The following is a 23524-nucleotide window of genomic DNA, read 5'->3' as shown; positions in this document are numbered from 1 at the left end:
TACTGCTGATCAGTACAGAAGCTTTGATATTTTCTGTTTCTGACCTGAGCTAGTTTGCCCCAACTTAGGAAGTCAGCCCACTCCTCTTCTCCCCAACCCTGCACCGAACTCAGCATTTGGTTCCGGACTGAGTGTGAACACTTCATCCTCTTTAGCCCCATAGCAGTTTAAAATTCCCAAACTTGAGATCCACCAAAGTCAGTCTCCCTAGTAGCAAGGATGACAGGTATGTTCTACCATACCTGGCTGGCCACCCTCTTCAAAGACCATAAGTGAAGTAGCCCACTAATTTACTACCTTGGTAATCCACTCCATATTTGGATTGCTCTAATCGATAGAAAATTGTCAGCTCTCCTTATGTAACTAAGTTCCTCCTAATTGGTCAGAATCAAATCCAGAATTTCAGTTCCTCTCCCCTAGTAGCTGTCTTCACCTTTTGAGAGGTTCCTTGTAATAGCAAGTCTTGGGTTTCATTATCTTTAATTTAGTGCTTGTGAGAGGTGCCAGACTGACAGAGACTCAGTCTAAGGATTGAAAACATATGTCAAGAATAGGTATAGCAGAAGTAACTGAACAGAAGAATCAGCTCAAGTTACTTCATATAATTCATCCTTTGTGATTGAGTGTCTCTTTGGAGAAACACCCTCTAGATATGAAAGGACAAGGCCTTTCTCCCTTTTATCCTGAGGTCTCAGATAAAAATGATCAGAAGAAAACCAATTAATACCGGATGCAGGAAAAAGGAAAAAGTATACTTCACATAAAATGTTCCAGTTGACAAGAGTAGAGGGGACATTATGGGATAAAAAAAAAACACTGAATTTGGATTCAGGAGACCAGAATTTAAGTCATGGTTCCAGCACTAACCAGTTGTGTGGATCTGACAATGTAAATTACCCTTAGTTACCTCTTTATCTGTAAGATCAAAATTTCACAAATGGTAGTTATGGTAGTTTAGCATCTATAAAATGAGGAAAGTGATAAATGTTCTACCCAGCTCTAGTAATTTTGAGAATCAAATAAGACAACATATATGAAAGTTTTGTGACAAGTATTATGCAAATTTAAGGTACCATATTACAATGAAGGATAAGCTAAAAATAACAGATGACAATATATTTTGAGGGAAGGAGAAAAAGAGAGAAGTAGAAAGAGGAGTAGAGAGAAAGGGAGGGATAAAAGGGGGAGGGAGAGAGAAATAAAAAAGTAAATACAGGGTTACTTTATTGGTCTTAACATGTCTTAATTTTTGTAGATAGATAGATAATATGGGATTATCACATATATTATATGAAATATATTATATAATTATATATGGAAAGTAGATCATTGAACAGTAAGATAGATATTTATAGACATAAATATATCTATTCATTCTAAATATATATATCTGTATGTAGACATCTGGATAGCTATATAGAAATATAGAGAGACCTAAATATTTAGCTATCTGAATAAAAAGATATAGATAGATACATATGAAAATAGATATAGATAGATAGATCTTATTATTCAGCCATTTGCTCTATTTTATCCTACTTGGAGTTTATAGATGAGTAACTATTTTATTTGTATATTATTTGAACTGGAAGGGACCTTAGAATTCACTTAGTCCATATCAATAAACTATAAGCAGTTAGCAAGTGCCTAATATATACCAGTCAATGGAGATACAAATACAACCCCAGAAAAGTATTCCTGTTCTCAAGAATCTTACAATCAATTGAAGAAAACTAAGGTCTCCTTTGCCACACAGGGGATACGAAAACTCTATTCAATGTGGCAGAAAGTAAATATAGTCTAGGATCAAACCCCTATCCAGTACAAACTCTATTCACAACACAGGTAAAACAACAGATTACATAATATTTAATTTTACAATATCAACAAAATTTATATTTGAATGCCTAAGGCCTAGCACAATAACTGGTTTATAGTAGGGTCTTAATATTTTCAAAAATGTAATTGAATTAACTAACCAGAAAATCCATGCAATGTAATCTTTCTTGATTTCTCATAATCCAGTGGAAAACAATTCTCCACAAGGAGAAAAAGGAAAAAACTCTGATTAGAGTTGAGTTTTTATACCTCCCTTTCTATTTTGCTAGTTCTAATTTTTTAAGAAGTTTTCTTCTTTTTTGAATTTTTATATATCTGTATTTTTATATTTTTTCCATTTTTCAATGCTTCCTTTGCCAAGCTGTTAAATTTTTTTCATGATTCTGTTGCATTATTCTCATTTCTTTCCCCAATTTTTCTTCCCTTATTTGCTTTTTAAAAACCTTTTTGAGCCTTTTCAGGAAATCTTTTTCAGCCTGAGACCAATTCATATTTTTCTTTGAGACTTTACATGTAACTGCTTTGACATTGTTGTCCTCTTCTAAGTTTGTGCCTTGATCCTCCCTGTCACAATAGTAACTTTCTATGGTCAGATTATTATTTTTTGTTTTGTTTTTGCTCATTTTTCTGCCTCTTTTGTGACTTTTTACTTTATATTAAAGTTGGGCTCTGCTCCTAGAGTAAAGAGGGCAGTGTCCCAAGGTTCTTGTCCCAGAGCTTAGAGCTTCCATAGGGCCTAAATTCTGGCTTGTGCTAGAGGAAGGGCTTTCCATTGGCTTATAATGAGGGCAGGGCTTCAGTGCTGGCCTACCCCAGGTGTGGGGCCTCCCTATTGGCTTGCACTAAGGGTGGAGCCTTCCTGCTGCCCTATCCCAGGATTGGAGTCTAGCTGCTGGGGTGGGGATTGGCTGCTGTTTGGCACAGGGGCAAGGCCTTGCTGTTGGGCTGCACTGGCTATTGGCTTGCCTAAGGGCTTGGGACTTTGGTTATGGTTGGCACATGGGTGGGGCCTTGCTGCAGGTCTCATTGAGTGTGGCCTACTGCTGGTTTGCTTTTAGAACCACAGTCCCCTCCCCCCTCAGTAACACAAACTTTTCCTCTGACTCTGAAAGTTGTCTTGGGCTGGTAAGCTACTTCACTACTCCAACACTTGTTCTGAAGCATTATTCAAGGTTGTTTGGAAAGGAATATGGGAGAGTTCAAGTGAATTCCTACCTCATTCCACCATCTTGCCACTCAAAGTCCCCCAATTCTAATTTTTAAGGAATTATTTTCCTCTCTTTTCCATTTGGCCAATTCTGTTTTTAAGAAGTTTACTTCAGTGAATTTTTTTGCCTCTTTTACTCTTTGGCCAATTCTGTTTTTTAAGCTGTTATTTTATTCAGCATACTTTCATGCCTCTTTTGCTAAGCTGTTAATTCTCTTTATATATATATATATATTTGCATTGCTCCCATTTTATTTCCTAATTTCCCCTCTACCACTCTTATTATGTTTATTTTTTTTCTCTTTCTTTAATATTTCTAGGAATTTTTGTGGAGTTTATGTCCAATTTGCATTTTCCTTTGAGTCTTTACTTGAAGCTGTTTTCACATTGTTGCCTTCTGAATTTGTGTCTTTCTCTTCCCTGTCACCATGTTGTTGTTTTTCAATTATTTCACTGAAGTAAATAATTTCTTAAAAATTAGAATTAGGCAAATTGAAGCCAACAACTCCATGAGACATCAAGCAATGATAAAACAAAATCAAAAGAATGATAGGAGAAAATGTGAAGTTTCTCACTGGGAAAACAACTCACCTGGATCAAGGTAATTAAAGAATTGCTGGACTAACTAAAAGCCATGATAAAATAAAAAGAGCCTGAAGTTCATATTTCAAGAAATTATCAAGGAAAACTACCCTGATGTCCTAGAACCAGAGGGAAAAATAGAAATCCACCAGTCACCACCTAAAAGGGATCCCAAAATAAAAACTCCTAGGACTATCACTGTCAAAGCCCAGACCTCCCAGACCAAGGGGGAAATACCACAAGCAGCCAAAAAGAAATAATTCAAACATCATGGAGCCACACTCAGGACTACATAGAACTTAGTAGCTTCTATATTAAAAGACCAGAGGGCTTGGAATATGATATTTTGAAAGGTAAAGGAGCTAGGATTACAAGCAAGAATCACCTATCCAGAAAAACTGAGTATAATCCTTCAGGAGAAAAAAAATGGCTATATAGTAAAATAGAAGACTTTTAAGCATTCATAATTAAAAAACCAGAACTGAACCAAAAAAAATGATGTTCAAATACAAGACTAAAGAGAAATATAAAAGGAGAAACATGAAAGAGAAAACATAAGAAATTCAATAAGGGTAAAGTATTTATATTCATACATTGCAATATGATACTTGTAACTCATAACTTTATCACTATTAGGGCAAATACAAGGAGTATACTTACACGGAAGGTGTGGATGTGAGTTAATTACAATGGGATAACATCCAAAAAGAAAAGGTAAGAGATGAAAGAGAAAATAACACTGGTAGAAAAGGGAAGGCTGGGATAGAATGGGGTAAATTAGATCACATATTAAAAGGTACAAAAGAAATATTACAATGAAGGGAAAGTTGGTGGGTTGGCAGGTAACACTAGAAATTTACTGTCAGGGGATAGCTAGGTGTCACAGTGGATAAAGCATTGGTCCTGGATTCAGGAGGACCTGAGTTCTAATCTGGCCCCAGACACTTGACACTTACTAGCTCTGTGACCCTGGGCAAGTCACTTGACCCTTATTGCTGTACCAAAAAAAACAAAAACCCAAAACCTTACTGTCATCAGAATTGCTCAAAGAGGGAATAACATACACACTCAATTATATATAGAAATCTATCCTGCCCTATAGGAAATTAAAAAGAGAGAGAGATAAGAAAAGGGGTGAGGGGAACTGATAGAAGGGAAGGTAAAATGGGGGAGGTGGTGATCAGAAATAAAACACTTGTAAGGGGAGACAGAGTGAAAGGAGGGGGTCAGGGGGCTTTGATCCAGCAATACCACTACTAGGTCTGTATCTCAAAGAGATTAAAAGAGTGGGGAGAGAATCCATTTACACAAAAATATATATAGCAGCTTTTTTGTGGTGGCTAAGATTTAGAAATTGAGGAGATGTTCATCAATTAGGGAATGGATGAACAAGTTATGATATATGCTTGTAATGTAATATTATTGTGCTATAAGAATTGATGAGCAGGATAATTTTGGAAAAACTGGGACTTACATGAACTGACACAGAGTGAAGTGAACACAACAGAACCAAGAGAACACTACACATTAACAGCAATATTGTACAATGAACAACTGTGAATGACTTAGTTATTTTCATCAATATAATGATCCAAGTCAATCCCAAAAGATTCATGATGAAAAATGCTATCTACCTCCAGAGAAAGAATTGATGGCATTATCCTTCCTTCCTTCTCCTCCCTTCATTCCCCTTTCTTTATTTTCTTCTTTCTTTCTTCTTTTGTTTTCTTCTTTCTTTTTATGCTTGAGGTTTTTTCCATAGAATGACTCATATAGAAATGTTGTAGATAATTGCACATGTATAAACTGTATCAGATTACTTACCATCTCAGGGAGGGGCAAAGGGAGGAAAAGGATTTGGAACTCCAAACTAAAAAAAGAAGAAGAATGCTTAATATCGTTTTATATGTAATTAAGGGGAAAAATAAAATATTATTTTTTTAAAAAAGAAGGAAATGGCAACCCATTCCAGTATCTTTGCCTCGAAGACCCCAAATGGAGTCACAAAGAGTTGGAAATTACTGAAAAACAACAAAGATTAATGTATTGCATTATTAACACCCAAAAGGAATTAGAAAATAACTTTAGTTTAACAAAATTTACTAAAATGTGAAAAATATTAAAAACATATAGTAAATGTTTAAAAAAACCAACACCCACTATCCTGAGATTCATAGGATTAGAGACTTCAGTTGTCTATTGGGACACCCATATATAACACCTTATATTATAAGGAAAACTGGCCTGAGTTTGAATACCAGCTCTACTATTTTTCTACTTGTATGACTTTTTACGAGTCACTGGGCTTCTTTTAGATTTCAATTCTCCTATAAAATAAGGGAGTAGCTTCTAGCTCTAAAGTCCATAATTCTATCACTTTGTTGTATCACATAATTTTTCAGCCTTTTTATACAAGTAGGAATTTGGGGGGGGAGGCAAACAGCTTTCAATCTCTGTACTGAATATTATTCCAATTTTAGCTTAAAACAAGCAGCTTGTGTTCATGTTTATTTTTTATGAGAAAACCAGTAACAACACAAGTTTGTACAACTCTCAGACATTTTAGATGTGATTAATTACATACTGTGGGCAATGAACATAAACTTAGCAGCTTCTCAGATGAAATAAACATACTGTATTTGCTTCTCAAGTTCTGGAAAGATAACTAAAACATGAGAGAAATATTTTAACAGACCATCTTGAAAAAATGTTTAATGTCAATGTGAACAGACCAAATTATTTTTTAAAAGAAAAAAAGGAAATAAACTCAATAGGAGCCTAAAACCCTGCCTGGACTAAGTAGGGTAAAATATTTAGCAACCTACTAAAGCATGAACAAAGGATTGCTGTTGTAAAATCAGTAAATAACTGAACTCCTCATGAAATCTTAATGAATTGAAAGGGAATTTGTGAAGGAGGGACAATATGCTGTGGTGGAGGTGCTACTCTTTCAAAATGGGAGTTGGGGAGCATTATTCAACCCTCCCTCCATGAAACACATTTTAGAGTCACCACTATTGATTCCTGGTGACCATGTGGATGATTCAGGGAGCCTGCTTCCAGTCTTGTGTGGCTCATCACTGAGGGACTCACACTGTGAGATGACAAGAAATCCCTTTACTACCTCTGGAGCCAGAAAATCTGATAATTTAGTGGATGTATGAAAGAAATGAGAGTAGTCCCTTACTTCCTTCTCCCTCTCTAATTGTAATTGTATCTTCAGGATTGTTCCAAACTGTATCCTGAGCATTGAGTGGGACAGAGGAAATGGGCCCTATTCCCCAATCCAGCCTCTCTGAGGTGAAAGAATATATCTTGCATAAACAAGACTGAGCTACCTCTTTGCATTTATTCTTTCCTATTCTTTAGGCAAATGTGTATTATTCTGATTTAGGCATGTCCCAGGCTGGAAGTGACCTTGTAAGTTTCAGAGATCTAGAGGTCTTGGGTACATTAAAGAAGTAGAGAAAGCTATTGCATCTAAGAATATGGCCAACTCCAAGATAATTTGCCCAAGCCTGGACATTTTACCTGAAAACATGTTTTAGCTGTCAAACTGAGATGAAATATAAAATATCTTATTGGTAGTCCTGAAAATCTGCTTTTTGTACTGATAAACTTTAAGTATCAGCCCCAGGAGATTATAACCATTGTTATAAGCTACGTTAGTAAATCCTATTTAAGGTTGTTTTTTGTCAAGACACTTGTAAGTGTCTTGTGTTTAGCATTCCTTTTGAGCATTGGAATAAATTACCTGTCCAATCCTGATTCATAATTCACATTGAGCACGTTTTTTAAACTTCCCCTCCCCTTTTAAGGGAGATCCTAGATATGAGATATAAGTAAAATTACCCCCAGTATACTGAGGTTAGAGACTAAAGAGCCAATGAAAAAAATATAATAAGGAGTTTCTCATTAGAGGCAAATATCCTCATAACTTAAACCAGTCCACACCTCATATCTAGGTACTGAGTGAATCAGTTACAATTTATTTAAGTGCCTGTTATGTGGCAGACAGACACTGTTGCTAAGGACTGGGAATACAAAGAAAAGCAAAAGACAGTCCCTGTTTTCTAGAAGTTCACAGTCTAATGGAGGAGACAACATGCAAACAATTATTTACCAACAAAAAAAACACAAGATAAATTGGAGATAATCAGTGGAGGGAAAGTTTTAGCATTAAGGGGGAATGGGAAAGATTTCTTGTAGAAGGTGAGATTTTACCTAGAACCTGAAGGAAATAATAATAGCTAACACTTAAATGGTACTTTAGGTTTGCAATATTTATCATTATTTTGTTTTATCCTCAAAATTCTGAGAGGTAGATGCTATTATTAACCACCACCTCTCCAATTTCCCCTTCTAATTCAGTCCTGCAAACCCCAGGGTTCTTAAACTCCTGATATAAGACAAAAGACAGGGGTAATTCCCAGTATAGATAAGATTTAAGTGTATATTTTCTACTTGGGTATGATACTAACATTCAAATATACAAAAATAAAGTTTCTAGGGAAGGTTACTCTACTTTTTAATATGAAACCCTAAAAATGCAACCATAGACACATTAATGCAGAGGGATGGGCTTGAATTATCTCTTATACAATTCAGTTTCTCAAATTGTCCTATCTAGAAACTGACATGAAGAGGCAGAGGCCTTTCTGAAGCCTATGGACCACATCCCAGACACAAGCATCCTTAATTACTTTGTTCCCCTTTATTCCCCATGGATAAGAGGAGTTCTTCTTGTTTGCCCTTTACTTCCTCCTCCTCCTGTAATATCACACATCAAACATTCCTTCTACAAGAACTATCCCTTTTCTCATTTATGAGTTCCTCCTAGGGGTTCCATTTTATGAAGGAGCTCAAACCAACTTTGTTTCCCCTCCCAGACCTGTTCCCCTTCTGGCCTTTAAAACTATGCCCCCAAGTCAGGTAACTTCAACCTCTCTATCCTATCTCATTCATCTCCCTTTTGCCTTTTATCTTTCCTGGTCAAATTGTCTTTCTTTTTGCTTCTATGTATCTCCAGAGCTTAGCTCAGTGCCGACTGGCATATTGTAAATGCTGGTTTCCTTCCTTACCCTGAGTGAGAAAAGAAGCCAGGAAAAGAGCACATATATGCAGCATATATGCTACTAAGAAGAGAAAAGAGAAAGAAGAAGTAAGAAAAGGGGCAGCAAGAGGGGATTCCCAGGCCAAATCTCTCCAAGCCCCAATGGCCTGTGTCTATATGAAGAGGGAATTCACATGTATGGTCTTCAGTCTACTGGAATAGGAAAGAAAATGAACATTTTGAAAAGCATCTGCTATGTGCCAAGCACTGTGCAAATATCTCATTTGATCCTCACAACAAGCCCTTGAGGTGAATGACATTATTATCCTTATTTACAATTCGGATAACTGAGACACACAAAGATTAATTGACTTGCCCAAGGGCCACACAACAAAGTATCTGAAGTCCAATTTGAATCTAGATCTTCCTGACTCCAGACCCAGTCCACTATTCACTGCATCACCTAACTGCCTCCACTACCAAAAAGAAATAGTATCTATCTGTCCCTGTTTTAATACTCTTCACATTTTCATTCTGTCCAAGAGAACTCACGTCTGACAAATTATTTGTTCTGTGATATCTTTCTCTACCTTTCCTTGCCAGCTCCTTTCCCAGTACTTCCAGAGGCTTACACGCTCAGTCTGAAAGTCAATTACTGTATGGATTAATAGTTTTATCCCCTTATGAAAGTCAGTGATGGGTCGGACAATGAAAATAACCTCCACATTGCAAGCTTTTCGAGTTACTGCATTCTTAGAGTACAAACTAACTCTTTCAAAATACCCTGTAGAATCCTTAAATGGAAAGTCATATTTCTGATCCCCAGTCACACTGCCTAGAAGTGTCCTTTCTCTGAGAATTTTTTACTCTAGCCCTGGATGCTACTTAGACTTCCTTATTAGCCAGCTGGAAAGCAAGGAAGTGTCAATTCATTACAACATTGCTGCTCTAAATGTGTAAATAGGCAGGCTTCCAACATCTCTGTATCTATGATTTTCCTAAGCCCCCAGGCTTTTTAATATTCCAATGTGTCATTCTCAACCCTCAAGTGGTTAAATTAAAGAACTACTTTTAACATCTTGGATTCTGGTACAAATTAAGCCTTTGGATTTGTTTAACTTGGGGATTTGTGTGGCAAAGTGTCTTGTTCTTGCTTCCCTAAATGCAAAAAAAAAAAAAGCTTAACATATCTTAAATTTGGAACCAGGAGGGACCATTGAGATCATCTACTTCAATCATTTCATTTTACAAAAAATGAAGAAATAGAGGACCCAAGAGAAGAAGTAACTGGTTTAAGGTCATAAAAGTAAGAAATGGAAGTCATGATATAAATCCAGTTCTCTAATTCCAAATTCAACAATACTCATTCACTTCACTATAATACCTTGATTTAAAATAAGAATTATTCTAACATGTTTTAAAAGAAATATATTTATAATTGAGTATTTTTTCAATTTACCTATGTTCTTTAAAAAGAATGACCAATAAAAAGTTGGGAAATGGGGGATGTCAATCACTTCATGGGACAGATTAATTTTCTAATGTTTTCTTTTGTGAAGATAATGGAATGTGATAGATGAGATTTGGCAGATACTCGGGAGCCCACCTGAGTGGATTACTGGCTGATTTGACTGGATTACTAGTTGAATAGATTCTAAGCACATCTAGCTGGTATTTGAGAGTACTTAAGAAAGCATGGTTCTCATAATCTAAAAAAAACTTTGAACTTCAGGCCCAGTCAACCAACCAGCTTGAAGAACCTCCCATTTCTGGGAGGGGACAGTAAGGAGGAAGGAGAGCCTGCACAGAGAGCTCTGTCTCTTTTGGGTTCCTGACTTCACGGTGGTGGCAGCTGAGGACTACACAGAGGAGTTGAGGAAAAATAGGATTGCCAGGTTGTAGGAATTCTGTTCTCAATCTTTCCCTTCTTTTACCATCTTTCAATGAACCCTTAAAAACCTAAACTCATTTTATCAGTGATTTTAGTCAGTGTCCCCCCCAAACTGGGGAAACAGATTAGGACCCACATTTAGAATCTTAAATTACACACTATCCCAATAGTAAATCTCTAGTTTTGCTTCTTCCACACCTGGAACGGCATTTTTAGGAATATAGTTTGTTCAATAGAGATGATACATTTTAATATTTCTTAAAGCAAATCATTGATCCTAGATATTACAAAACACCCTGGCATCTACCCCTTGTCTTCAGATAAATAACTAATATATGAGTAAATAAAAGAGACATGCCAATTGGAATTAAATAGTCAGTAGTAAAACCCATTGAGGCATCCCCACTCGTGACATTTTGTCTTCTAAAAAAGTTGGTTATTTTTTTTTATTGCATTGCATTTTGCTCTAGAGAGGGAACTGTCTTCATTTAATATGTTTTACCACAACACAAATTTTCCCAACAGGAATGATTGAGTTCCTTTTTAAAAAATCATATATAAAGAAAGAGTTAGGCTGAATATTATGATATGTTCTTCAATTTCAAATAATATAGAGTGAATTTTTTTAACATGATCTATCAGAGTGGTGGTTTTCAATGCAGGTGAATCTTTTACATTGGTGTCCAATAAGTATTTGTTGAGTTAATGTCACACCTATTTTTTAAGAGCTCAAACTTCAACCTTAAAGACTTTTATCCAATTAGTTGACTTGTTATGTTCTGGATAAAATTTTTAGAGTAAGGATGAGCTCACATCAAAGGGTCATTTTTGGGCAAAGTCAAACTTTTTTGCTCTTTCCTTGAGATTACATTAAGTCCCTTCCCCTGAGTCCAAGAAGATCACATCTGTATTGCACATAAGGCCAAGGAATAAGAGACAGAGCCTGACATCCACTCCCCCATGCTCCATGTTTGAACAATAATGCACAGCTGCAATTATCAACATTGTTCTCAACTACAGAGATTATAGTCACCACCAAACAGAAATATTGACCTACAGAATATTTTGCCTTTAGGAAAAGGCTTAATGATTATTTCAGACCTTGAAGTACTGCACCTTTCACTGAAATACTACTTTTTCCTGTTGCCTTGTCCCCATAGAGTTCCATAGTCAGAGCCAGGAAAAAGCATTTGTATAGCCCAGGTGGTCATTCAGAATTTTATATCCTAGGAGGAGGACACCATTTACTGGAACCTTTGAGCCTTCACTGTAATACATGTGGTTTTACCTATTACAAGATGCCTATGTTCCATGCCACTAATTTCTGCCACTAATTACTCAACAACCATGTGCTAAGAACTGTCCTACACAAGTTGTTATACAAAGTAAAACTGGACCTACCATCAAGGAACCTACAATATAGTTGAGAGAGATGATATGTACATATACAGATTTGGACCTGTGATTTCATTGGCATATGGAACCTCCAAATGTAGAAAATCCCTTTACCAATATAGTTTGTCACTTTCTCTGCAAAATAGTCTTAGAAAATTGCCTAGAGCATTGGGGTTAAATGACTTGCTCAAGATCACATTGTAGGTATTTTAAGTGGTCTAGAAAGGAAGAAAAGAAAGTTACATGATTATTATATTTTTATAAGGAATAAGAAGTTGTACATAATAGATTTGCTATTTCATGTGCAATTTTCTTTTCCATTCTTTTTTTTTTTTTTAGTGAGGCAATTGGGGTTAAGTGACTTGCCCAGGGTCACACAGCTAGTATTAAGTGTCTGAGGCCAGATTTGAACTCAGGTACTCCTGACTCCAGGGCCGGTGCTCTATCCACTGCGCCACCTAACTGCCCCTTTTCTATTCTACTATGTAATGGAAATGCTTGTTTTACTTCTTAAATTCATAATAATTTTTTTAGAAAAGAAGTGGGCCTTAAACCCAGGGCTTCTCAAAAATGAAACCAGTTCTCTTTCCCCTATGACATGCTGAGTCTCATATATACATAAGTATGTACACAGGCATAGGTTCATATATAGATATATTCAAAGTAGATCCAGGATAATTTTGAGAGGCAGGCACTACTAGCATTTGGGAAAATCACAAAAGGTTTCCTGTGGAAGCTGGCACTTCAGATGAGCATTGAAGGAACTAAGGATTCTGTGAGGTAGAAAGAATTCTAAGCCTAGAAGATAGCCAATGAAAAGGCAGAAGTGGAAAATGGAGTGTTGGTGAGGAGAAATAATAAGCACAGATTGTGACATGCATGGTATATTAAGGAAAGGATGGAGTGATAAGATGAAAAATCACTTGGAGTCACATTATGAAGGGTTTTAAATGCCAAGTGGAGGAGATTGTATTTCATTCTAGGGTAATAGAGAGCCAGGGCATTTGGAGAATTTTGTTTTGTTTTCTGAGCAGGGGACCTGCTCTTTATTAATAACTTTGCCAGCTATGTAAAGGATTGATTAGAGTGGAAAGATATGGAGACAAGGAGACCAATTGAGAGGCTAGTAGGGGTACACTGATCAAAAGGAATACTAAAAAGTATCATCCTTACCACTGTGTTGTACCGAAAGCAAGATGAGTTATCTTTTGCACTTCTGGTTCTGATTTGGCTCATATATGCTTCATTCCATCCCTGGGCAACTAGAAAAAATGAAGTGGAAAGCTTGCATGAAAGTAAATAGCTAAACTCAGTTTGTATTACATATCATTATAGTAGGCAACAAGAAAAAAAATGAAGAGGAAAGCTTACAGGAAAATAAACAGCTAAACCCAGTTTGTATTACATATCATTGTACCTATACCTTGGGCCCCTAGGTGGCAGATTGGATAGAATGTAGGGCCATGAGTCAGGAAGACTCATCTTCTGAGTTCAAATCTGGCCTCAGGCACTTACCTACCATGTGACCCTGGGCAAGTCATTTAACCCTATTTGCCTTAATTTCTTCATCTGTAAAATTAGCTAGAGAGGGAAATGGCAAACAATCCCAGTAACTCTGCCAAGAAAACTTCAAGTGGAGTCATTAAAAGTCAGATATGAATGAGAAACAACTCGACAAATGCCTAAACTTTGAGGTATAACAAGGATTTGTTTCACATAGAGCAAAACAGTAGGGTTAGGGGAATAGCAATAAAGGGACCATTCTTAAGGGATGTTTGTAGATGAATATCCCATGTGCTGGGAGAGGGGACAGCATGGTCATGAAAGAAAGAGCATTCACCTTGCAGTTTATTTATTATAGCTACACATTTGAGGGAAAAGTCGTCATGTAGATCAAGAGGTTTTCAGACTAAAAGTAGAAACTTAGAAACAGCTTTTTCCACTAAGGCATTTCCATTTGGGTGAATTTGCTTAAATGTCTTGCTAACTAACCTGTGGTATACCCCAACAAGATTAAGTTGTAGGCCAAGTTTATCGTTCATCTGCATTATCTGTTCAAGTTAAATGTATTAATATACAAGCTCTATAGCTTATCTATACCTAATCTCGACAATATACATTCTTCATTCACTTCGTTTTTCATGGATGGGTGGTCAGGCCAGTATTTTCAGTGATTCAGGGATTGATGGAATCCAAAAAAATGTCATTTGCCAACAGAATCATCTGAAGGACTCCATCAGCTTCCAGGAAGAATCACTTTCTCTTTTGGATACTACCTGGGTTATTCTCCATGATAGTATAAAATACCTATGGCCTTATTTGATGTTAATAACCAGAGAGTTCATGTTAATAATCAGAGGGTTGTTGAATAAATATAAGACAGTAGCCAGAAAAATGGCCTTTCGAGATATCCCCAATTACTAGTGATTTCTCATACCTGAGATCACTTTGATTTTTTATTTGCACATTGTATATTTACTTGTTATGTTTTAATAGCTTTCATATTTATTTATTAAATTTTTATAGCTTAAAATTACAATAGCAATTTTGATAGGTATATAAATATTTCATCTCTCAAGGAATCTTGTGTTATTTTTATAGATAAGTGGTACAATGTATCAAATGCTAAATAGGGAAATTCCTGGGTTCAAATCAGGCCTCAGATACTTATTAGCTGTTTGACTCTGGGCAAGTTGCTTAAACTCTGTCTGTCTCTGTTTCCTCTTCGGTAAAAGGGATAACTGTAACACCTACCTCCTAGGGTTGTTGTGAGGATAAGATGAGAATATTTGTGAAGTGCTTTGGAAACCTTAAAATGTTATATAAATGCTAGTTATTATTATTATACACATGCAAGTGTGTTATTATACATATGTAAGTGAAACTTTGTCGGAGCACAGACTTAAAGGTGATATTTTATCTTAGAATTCAAATGTATGGTGTGTGTGGAATGAGGTAAGTGCAATGAGAATGTGTTCTTTTTACTTTCATTCAATTATGTAAGTGGAAAGATGTAATCTTCTGTAGAACATAATTTTTAAAAGCCCTGTCTATTTTCTTTTTATACTTTCCTTAAATACATATATGTATGGATTTGTAAAGATGATGAAGATTTTGTAGAACTGGAGATATAGACATATGAGTTAGTAGTTACTGATATTCCTCCAACTTTTTTCAGTAGTAATGGCAGCTGTGATTTATTTGGTAAACTCTCTTCTTTAAAGTAACTTAAGAAGCAATACCCTTCAAAATTCTGTCATATCCATCAGTTGATAGAGTAAACCTATTTCCTTTTTTTTTAGAATAAGTAGGAAATTTAAATAGGTCAGGTTAAAACAGCCTTGATTATGAGTTTTCTACTTTCAAACTTTATTTTTACTTTTATTTTGGTATTGATTTATAACTTTTTTCTAAGTTGATTGTCTAATAAGACCATATATCCAAGAGATTCTTAAATGACTCCTACATTCACATCCTGTAATTTGTGGATATATTTGAAGATAATGTTTTTTTCAAATTATATTATTTGATTTTTGCTATTTTCAGAACCTCCTAACTCTCTTATAGAAGAAAGTTTTAATGCCATATAGGTTAAAGGCAACTGGTTTCCCTTGGTTTCTAACTTTGAATCATGTTTTCCAATATGATTTTGCTGTCCTCTCCTTTGCCCACCTTTTCTTTGGATTCACAAAAAAATTAAAGTATATATTGACTTATTTAGAAATATTTTATTGAGTTCTTCATAGAATTTATCTGCTTTCTCATTTTGTGCAGTAGTTGCTGGTAAATAGACTGTAACTATAATCATGCTATTCTTTTTAAAAATATGTATATATAAGTAGTTCAGTAAGAAATGGCCAGATATACCATTCCTTTATTTACTCTTCTCCAAGAACCTATGAGCCATAATTCCATTTAACTAAAACTTACTTTTGTCTTACAATTTCATTTGTAGCAAAAATATCAAAATTTGATATGATTCAATTCCTCCATTATTATGTTCATTTTCTCACTGGCTGAGAATCACACATTCCAAAAGCAAAAGTTAATATTTATAAAACGGTCTAAAAATGGTCTAAAAACTTTCTACTTTAAATATCTACTGCTTCCTTTTCTGTTAGTCATCAAACTATCAGTGCAAAGGGGAAGGGGCCACAGAAAACTGAAAAATATTTTTGATGTTTGTTCCATGAATGGAAAAATGCTTCCATGAAGGATTTTAATTTGCACTTTTCTAATTATTTATTATTTGGAGCATTTTATATGGTGGCTAATAACAGGTTTGGGTTTTTTTTTACTTGAAAACTGTTTATATCCTTTAACCATGTGCCTATTGGGAAATGATTCTTGATGACTTCCTTCTATCCTCATTGGATAGAAGACCTTTATCAGAAAAAAAAAAACTTGCTTCAAAGATTTCTTCCCAGTTACCTGATTAGCTTTACAATTTTAACTGCATTTGGATTTGTTTATACGAAACCCTTTTAATTTTGTATAATCAAAATTGTCCTGTGATTCTTTCTATCCCTTGTTTGATCCTGAATACCACTCATATCCATAGATCTGAAAGACAATTTTTTCCTTGTTCCTCTAATCTGTTTGTGATGTCACTAATTTTGTCTAAGTCATATAGTCATTTGGTGTTTATCTTGGTGTACAGTGGAAGATTTTGATCTATACCTAACTTCTAGCAGAATATTTTCTAGTTCTCTCAGGAGTTTTTCTTCAGCAATGAGCCCTTATCCTAGTGGCTAGGATGATAACATTTGAAAAGGTTATTTACCAAAAATGGCCCAAATTAGAAACCATTTTCATGTTTAAAAAAAAAAAAAGATTAGCTCCAATTTCCTGGGAAATGTGTTTACATGGAACATCTTATTCTCTAGCATTGCTAGATGAAGGAGATATTAGTATAATAATTATGGTAATTATAGTGATAATAATAAAAACCATAACATTGATTTCTTCAGTCTTTACATCTACCATTTCACTTTATCTTAATGAAATTGGAAGGTAAGAATCAGGCATACCTGATTGTCAAGAAGGTCAAGTAAATGGCTTTCAACATAACACCCTCACCCCACAAACTCAAAAAATAAGAAATGTGACAAATATGTAGTGATTAAAATAGTACCAAGAAAAGATGGCAGGGCAGCTAGGTGGCACAGTGGATAGAGAACCGGCCCTGGAGTCAGGAGGACCTGAGTTCAAATCTGGCCTCAGACACTTAACACTTACTAGCTGTGTGACCCTGGGCAAGTCACTTAACCCTCATTGCCCCACAAGAAAAAAGAAAGAAAAAGAAAAGAAAAGAAAAGATGGCAAACACCTCCACACAGTGCAAATCCTTCTGAAATAATGGTTGAAGGTTGAGTTTCATGAAGGTTCCCCCCATCCTAACCACTCCTAGGACTTGTACATGCCCCACACCTAATGAAAACTGCCCCATAGGCTTGCATTTTAAGCTCCAGACTCACGGCTCATGGCTTCTTCCCTTTCTCCTCATTGCAGTGACCCCCACACACACTCAACATGAAGATATCATTCAACATGCTTGCCTTGGGACATAATAAGTATGCATTTATGGCAGGAAAGTAGAACCCCTGCAGGGCTAAGCCACTTATAAAGAAAGGAAATCCCATGTGGTGGGAGGAAGACTGTTTTGGTTTTCTTTGTTTCTCCCCCAGTGACTATCACAGTGTCCTCAGCATATTTACTATGTAACAAGTACTCATTGAATTAAACAATGCTAATATGATGGTGTAAAGTATCTCCAAAATAGTAGCACTCAAGAAAGAAACTAGCAGATTTGGAGCTCCAAAATAAAGAACTGGAACAAATTTCAATGAAACAGAATCAAAGGATAATCAATCTTTGAAGAAGGTGAATTGTATAGAAGCCAAACTGACCAAGCTAGAAGACAAAATGTGAAGACATGACTTAGGTAACTAAGAAAAATGCCCTAAGTGAGAATTCATAGACAATATTAGACAATAGAAATATTAAAAAACAGAAGATAAAATACTGATCAACAAAACAATCCAGCATCTCAGGAAGACAGGGGTCAGGACAGAAGTCCAGATGTAGGATATAGTGATGTTACTATAGACCTGTTTAAAGACAGCAATAGAACTGAAACCTCTGGCATGGGATACACCACAACTTCTATCGTACTATGTTGTTATCTTCATTAACCAATATTTCTAGTCGTGAAGTGCATCAGAAAGCCCCTTAAAAAAGAAAACAAAAAACATAGAAGGAACAGATAACAGAGGCAAACTCGATTTTTATGAGGGACATAAAGTGAATAAAATGAATTAAGAAAAAATATCTAAGTCTGTGAATGAGATAATACGTCTTAGAATGGACTAAATTAGAAAAGAAATAAGTAAGAGTGTGGGGGGGAATTAACATTTCTCAGAAAAGATGCCAGAAATTAATATTAAATAAGTTAAGTTGGGGAGGGTTAAGGTGAAGAAGAAGGGAGTAAGTTGAATTACAATCTTATATAGGCTAGGAAAGGGAAAATTAAAAGAGAAAATAACAAATAAAAAAGAGGGACAAAGTTTAAATGGGAGGCAAAGAGAGCCTGTGGGAGAAGAATAGGATATAATTACTGTAAGCAAAACTAATCATAAGAAGTAAATGCTAATTTTAAAGGTAATATAATCTGTTTTAAAAATTCAATAGAATAAAATATGTATCTAGCCATTATAACCCAAAATTCAAATGGATTGCTGTTCAGTCATTTTTCAGTCATGTCCAACTCCTTGTGACTCCACTTGAGGTTTTCTTGGCAAAGCTACTGGAGTGGTTTTCCTTTCCTTCTCCAGCTCATTTTACAGATAAGGAACCTGAAGCAAACAGGGTTAAGTGACTTGCCCAGAGTCACACAGCTAGTAAGTGTCTGAGGCTGGATTTGAATTCAGGAAGATGAGTCTTCCTGACTACCAGCACTCTATCTGCTGTGCTACCTAACTGCCCCTCAAATGGATTAGACTCCCCCAATAAAATGAAAGAGAATTACAAAATAGATGTAGAAAAATAGAAACAAAAAGGGTACCTATTATGTGTGGAATGGCTGAACATATTGTGTAATGGGATACTATTATAAAAGGAACAACAAATATGAGTAATTCAGGAAAATATGGAAAGACATATGGATTGATGTGAAGTAAAATAAGCAGAACCAGGAGAGCAACAAACATAATTACTATGATAATATAAGTTAACATAACTGAAAGAGAGTCAAATTTTAGTGAATTTGAATGACCAATTTAGGTCTACAAAATTTTATTATGAAACATAATTTACTCTACTCTGTAGAAAGTTTAGGACTCTAGATGTGGTACATCACATACTCTGTCAGATGGTTTCTGTGTCAATTGGTTTTGCCTATCTGTTTTTCTTTGAAAGGGGGAGGGTTCAGGGAAAGGATGAAGTCTGGGAAATAACTCTGGCATAAAAACAAAAGGCATCAATAAACCTTTTTTAAAGGAGGTTAATTGGATAAGTGTTATTAGTCCCATTTAACAGATTAGTCAGATGAATCAGTGGTTTGTCTAAGGTCACAGAAGTCAACAGCAGAGCTCACATTATCTGGGTATAGTATTCTGGTACAATAGAAAGAATAAAGAGTTTTGATTCAGTGGATCTAGGTTTAGATCTTGGCTCAGCACTTATGTGACTTCAGGCATATCTCTTTTCCTCTCTGTGCCAATTTTTCTTCATGTGAAAAATGAGAGGATGAGCCTTGGTGATCTTGAAGGGTCTTCCTGATAGGAAACCTATCAGAAGACTAAAATCGCCAATGCAATAGTCCTAATTCTCTTCCAATATACCAAAATAGGATACGTGAGATTTAATCATACAGGGCAAATTTGCTACCTCTTTACCACATTGTGTATTTCAGAGCTGATTATGAAATGCTTTAGAATTATCTTTTAGTAAGGTGACTATCTTTAATTATGAACCTACTATGTTCCAGGCACTGTGCTAAGTGTTGAGACTACAAAGAAAGTGGGGGAAACAGTTCCTATTCTCAAGGATTTCACAGTCTAATGGAGGAAAGAATATGCAAACAACTATGTTCAAAGAAGATATATACAGGATAGACTGGACAGTACTTATAATTATATATTATGTGCTATTTTAGACTTGTCATTGCCACCTTCCAACATGATACTTTATCATTTGAGATAATATGGCAGGATCTTTTATTCATATTTAGAATTACATAGATTTAGAGCTCGAAGACACCAGAGAGGTCATCTAGTCTAATCCTCTCAATTTACAGATCAGGAAATTGAGGAAACAAATGGTTAAGTGACTTGACCTAGGCCCAAAAGAGAGTGTGACAGAGCATACAGTTAAACTTCCATCCTCTGATTCCAATTCCATAATCCCTTCCAAAATACCACACTTCCTTCCCTCTCATACTTTTTATTTAGCAAAAGTTACTGACTCTTTTTAACTATAGGCCTAAAAGGGTTAATCCACTTTTCAAAAGTGTCTATTTTATAACAAAGGGAGGACCTGTGGAATTGAGAAAACCCAGCTCAGCATGTTTCTGTCTCTTGGGGCTAATCAAGGGAAAGGTTCAGAAAGAGGAATACCCTGACCCAGAAACTATGCACCACTACTTTTTACATCCTTTATGTGGGAGCCCTCAATTGATAAAAGAACAAAAACTTGCAAGCCTAGCAAGATAAGTAATGAGCATTTAGGCTGCAGGGGCTGATTGAAGATACATTTATACCCATGACATAAAATAGGTAAGATGCACAAAACATGGCAGAAGTCCCTCTCAGTAGACAGGGGGAGGGGAGAGCAGTGGAGAGTGGAATCCCTCCACAGAATGAGAGGGGGCAAGCATGCATTGACAATTTCTGAGCATAGTTTCACATTTCCTGTGATGGCATGCTATGAAATCAATTCCTATGAATTTCAGGCACAAGAAGAAGAAATTATCTGTCCTAGCATTTCATAAAATCTTATTGAAAAGATATCCAACCTGATAACTCCCCTGTTAATTATTTTCCCCCACCTATTCTCACCTTCCTCCTTCTAGCCCACTACTATTTCTTAGGGGAAAGTATGTTTTACCTAAAAATACACACTGTAGGCATAGTATTGACTCTAAATTATCAAGAAAATGTTAAATTGCATTAAAATGCTATTTCAGAAAACAGATTTTCATTAAAATGGCCAGAATTCAAAAATCTTTCAAAAAGAAAAAAACCTCATACTACTAAAAACACATCATTTAGAAAATATATTTTATACCTAGGCCATATAAAGTAATTATTTATTATTAATTATAATTTCTATACTGTCAAATTGCAAATTTTTATAAGTGCATTTTAAATGAGTATTATGAATAAATATTCAAATATATTGACATTTACAATCTAAAATTTGCTTTCTTTAAATAATTTACCAAAATTATGACTCCTTCATAACACCTTGTAAAAAGTAATCCCTTTAATAATACCATATATAATTGGGGCAGCTATGTGGTACAGTGGATAGAGCACCAGTCCTGGAGTCAGGAGGATCTCAGACACTTTACACTTACCAGCTCTGTGACCTTAGGCTAGTCACTTAACCCCAATTGCCTCACTAAAAAAAAATAAATAAATAAATATATATATATATATATATATATAATACCATATATAATTAAGCATATGCCCTTGTGCAGTTGGAAAATTCTGTTGTTAATGATACAACTCTAAAAAGTCACTTTGCATTCATAGACCAAAAATATTATCTTATTGCCTGCTATTTTATTTAAAAAGAAACTAGAAAGCAATGAATGATTTATTCATCATTTAATACTTGGACCTTGATATCATGTATATGGTATTCTTTCCATGGTCAGATTGAAACTAGCCACAATTTCTTGTCTTATGTAATTACTGCCTGGATTCTTTCATAAACTGTTCAGAAGATCAATAGGCTAGAGACCTTCTGCTTGGGACATCATATGGGTACCACCGTAGCATTCGGGTTTCCCATTTCGTATATATGACTCTCATTACAAGTTTAGCCCTCCCCTTTTTCCAGTCATAAACAAGGTCTTTCACAGATTAATTAAATGAAAATCACTTCTTAAGATGGGAGATTAAATTGTTATGTGCATGAAAATCTGTCTAAAACTTACTGTTATGAATAGGCCGTGGAAATTGGTGGTGGTTTTTAGTGACATGAAGCCAACAATGGACATTTTACCCCTTCTGAGAATACTCATGAAATGACTAGTCCATAGTTATACCTTCCCCTTCTTGCAAGATTGCATATGGTGTCTGCCATCTTTATACACACATATACAAAAAGACATGAAGCTATAGCCTTGACTTATCATCTTTGAAAGCTTGCCAACCCTTGGTTGACAGTCAGACAGCCTGACAGAGGCAGTGTGTAACATCAGGAAGACCATGCATCTGAGTTAGAAGATCTGAACTCTAGTACCACTTCTGCCCTTAGCCAATGGTGTGATTTGGGGCAAGTCAATTGAACCTCTGGATCTTGGTTTCCTCATTTGTAATATGAGGGGATGGAAAGAAATTATTTCTAAGGCCCCTTCCTTCTCCAAAATCCTATGGTTCTATGATTCCAGGTTAGAGAACCACGTTGAATATGTTATGGTCATCTGTATAGATCTTAGTCAAGAAATGAATTAAGGTCAAGATACTTATCTAGAAAATAGGAAACTCTTCAGTATTGGCTGTTATATCTTAATGCAATTATGTTGTTATATCTGTAGGGTATCTCTCTAATGTGTTAATTGTGTTATATTTTGATTAAATATTAACCAATGAATATTTCAAGGAATGTGAAATGTTTTCTTAGATAAATATCCTTAGTAAAAGTAGCACTTGCTAAAAAACTGTTTAATATAAGGAATTGAGGAAAGCCTTTGAAAACTAAGCTTCCTAACTTGTTAATGGCTGCATTACTTTTCCCACTTCAGAGCATTCCTTGAGTACCTCTTCCCTGGAGTGAATATTACCCAAGAGAATGAAATCTGTCCTTAGTATCTTGTTCAGAGGGAATATAAGCAAGGTAGGAGAAATATTAATGGTTTTCAGTCCAAACCAAGGCTAGATACAAGCTAGGAAAGTAAATATCCTTCTCCTTATGCCTCCAGAACACATTTTTGCATGGCAGTTAAAGACATTACACTGAATGATTTTAAAGTAAATAAATCTTCTTTCCTTTTAATTTTGTGGGAAAATATTTGAAATCATATAATTAGGGAAGGAGACAAAAAAAGACGTGTTAATCTATTTGTACATTTATTTTTTTCCTTTTTTCTTTTTTTTCTTTTCTTTCTTTCTTTCTTTCTTCCTTTCTCTTTTTTTTGGCAGGGCAATGAGGGTTAAGTGACTTGCCCAGGGTCACAGAGCTAGTAAGGGTCAAGGGTCTGAGGCCAGATTTGAACTCTGGTGCTCCTGAATCCAGGACTGGTGTTTTATCCACTGTGCCACCTAGCTGCCTCTATTTGTAAATTTCTCAAGACAATTGTTGATTCATCATAAATTCATCTTACTCC

General features: G+C 35.5%; 1 long non-coding RNA gene across 1 annotated transcript in view; it reads right to left on the bottom strand.

Moving 5' to 3' along the window:
* The window catches only part of LOC122745534, a 372633-nt gene that overhangs the window by 306850 nt on the left and 42259 nt on the right, over positions 1–23524 (bottom strand). The window contains exon 3 of the long non-coding RNA XR_006355472.1: positions 13141–13229. This is a non-coding gene — a long non-coding RNA (uncharacterized LOC122745534). The remainder of the gene's footprint in view (positions 1–13140; positions 13230–23524) is intronic.

The sequence above is a fragment of the Dromiciops gliroides genome, chromosome 3 (genome assembly GCF_019393635.1).
Source record: "Dromiciops gliroides isolate mDroGli1 chromosome 3, mDroGli1.pri, whole genome shotgun sequence".
Lineage (NCBI taxonomy): Eukaryota > Metazoa > Chordata > Mammalia > Microbiotheria > Microbiotheriidae > Dromiciops > Dromiciops gliroides.
This window is presented reverse-complemented; position numbering and strand designations above follow the sequence as displayed.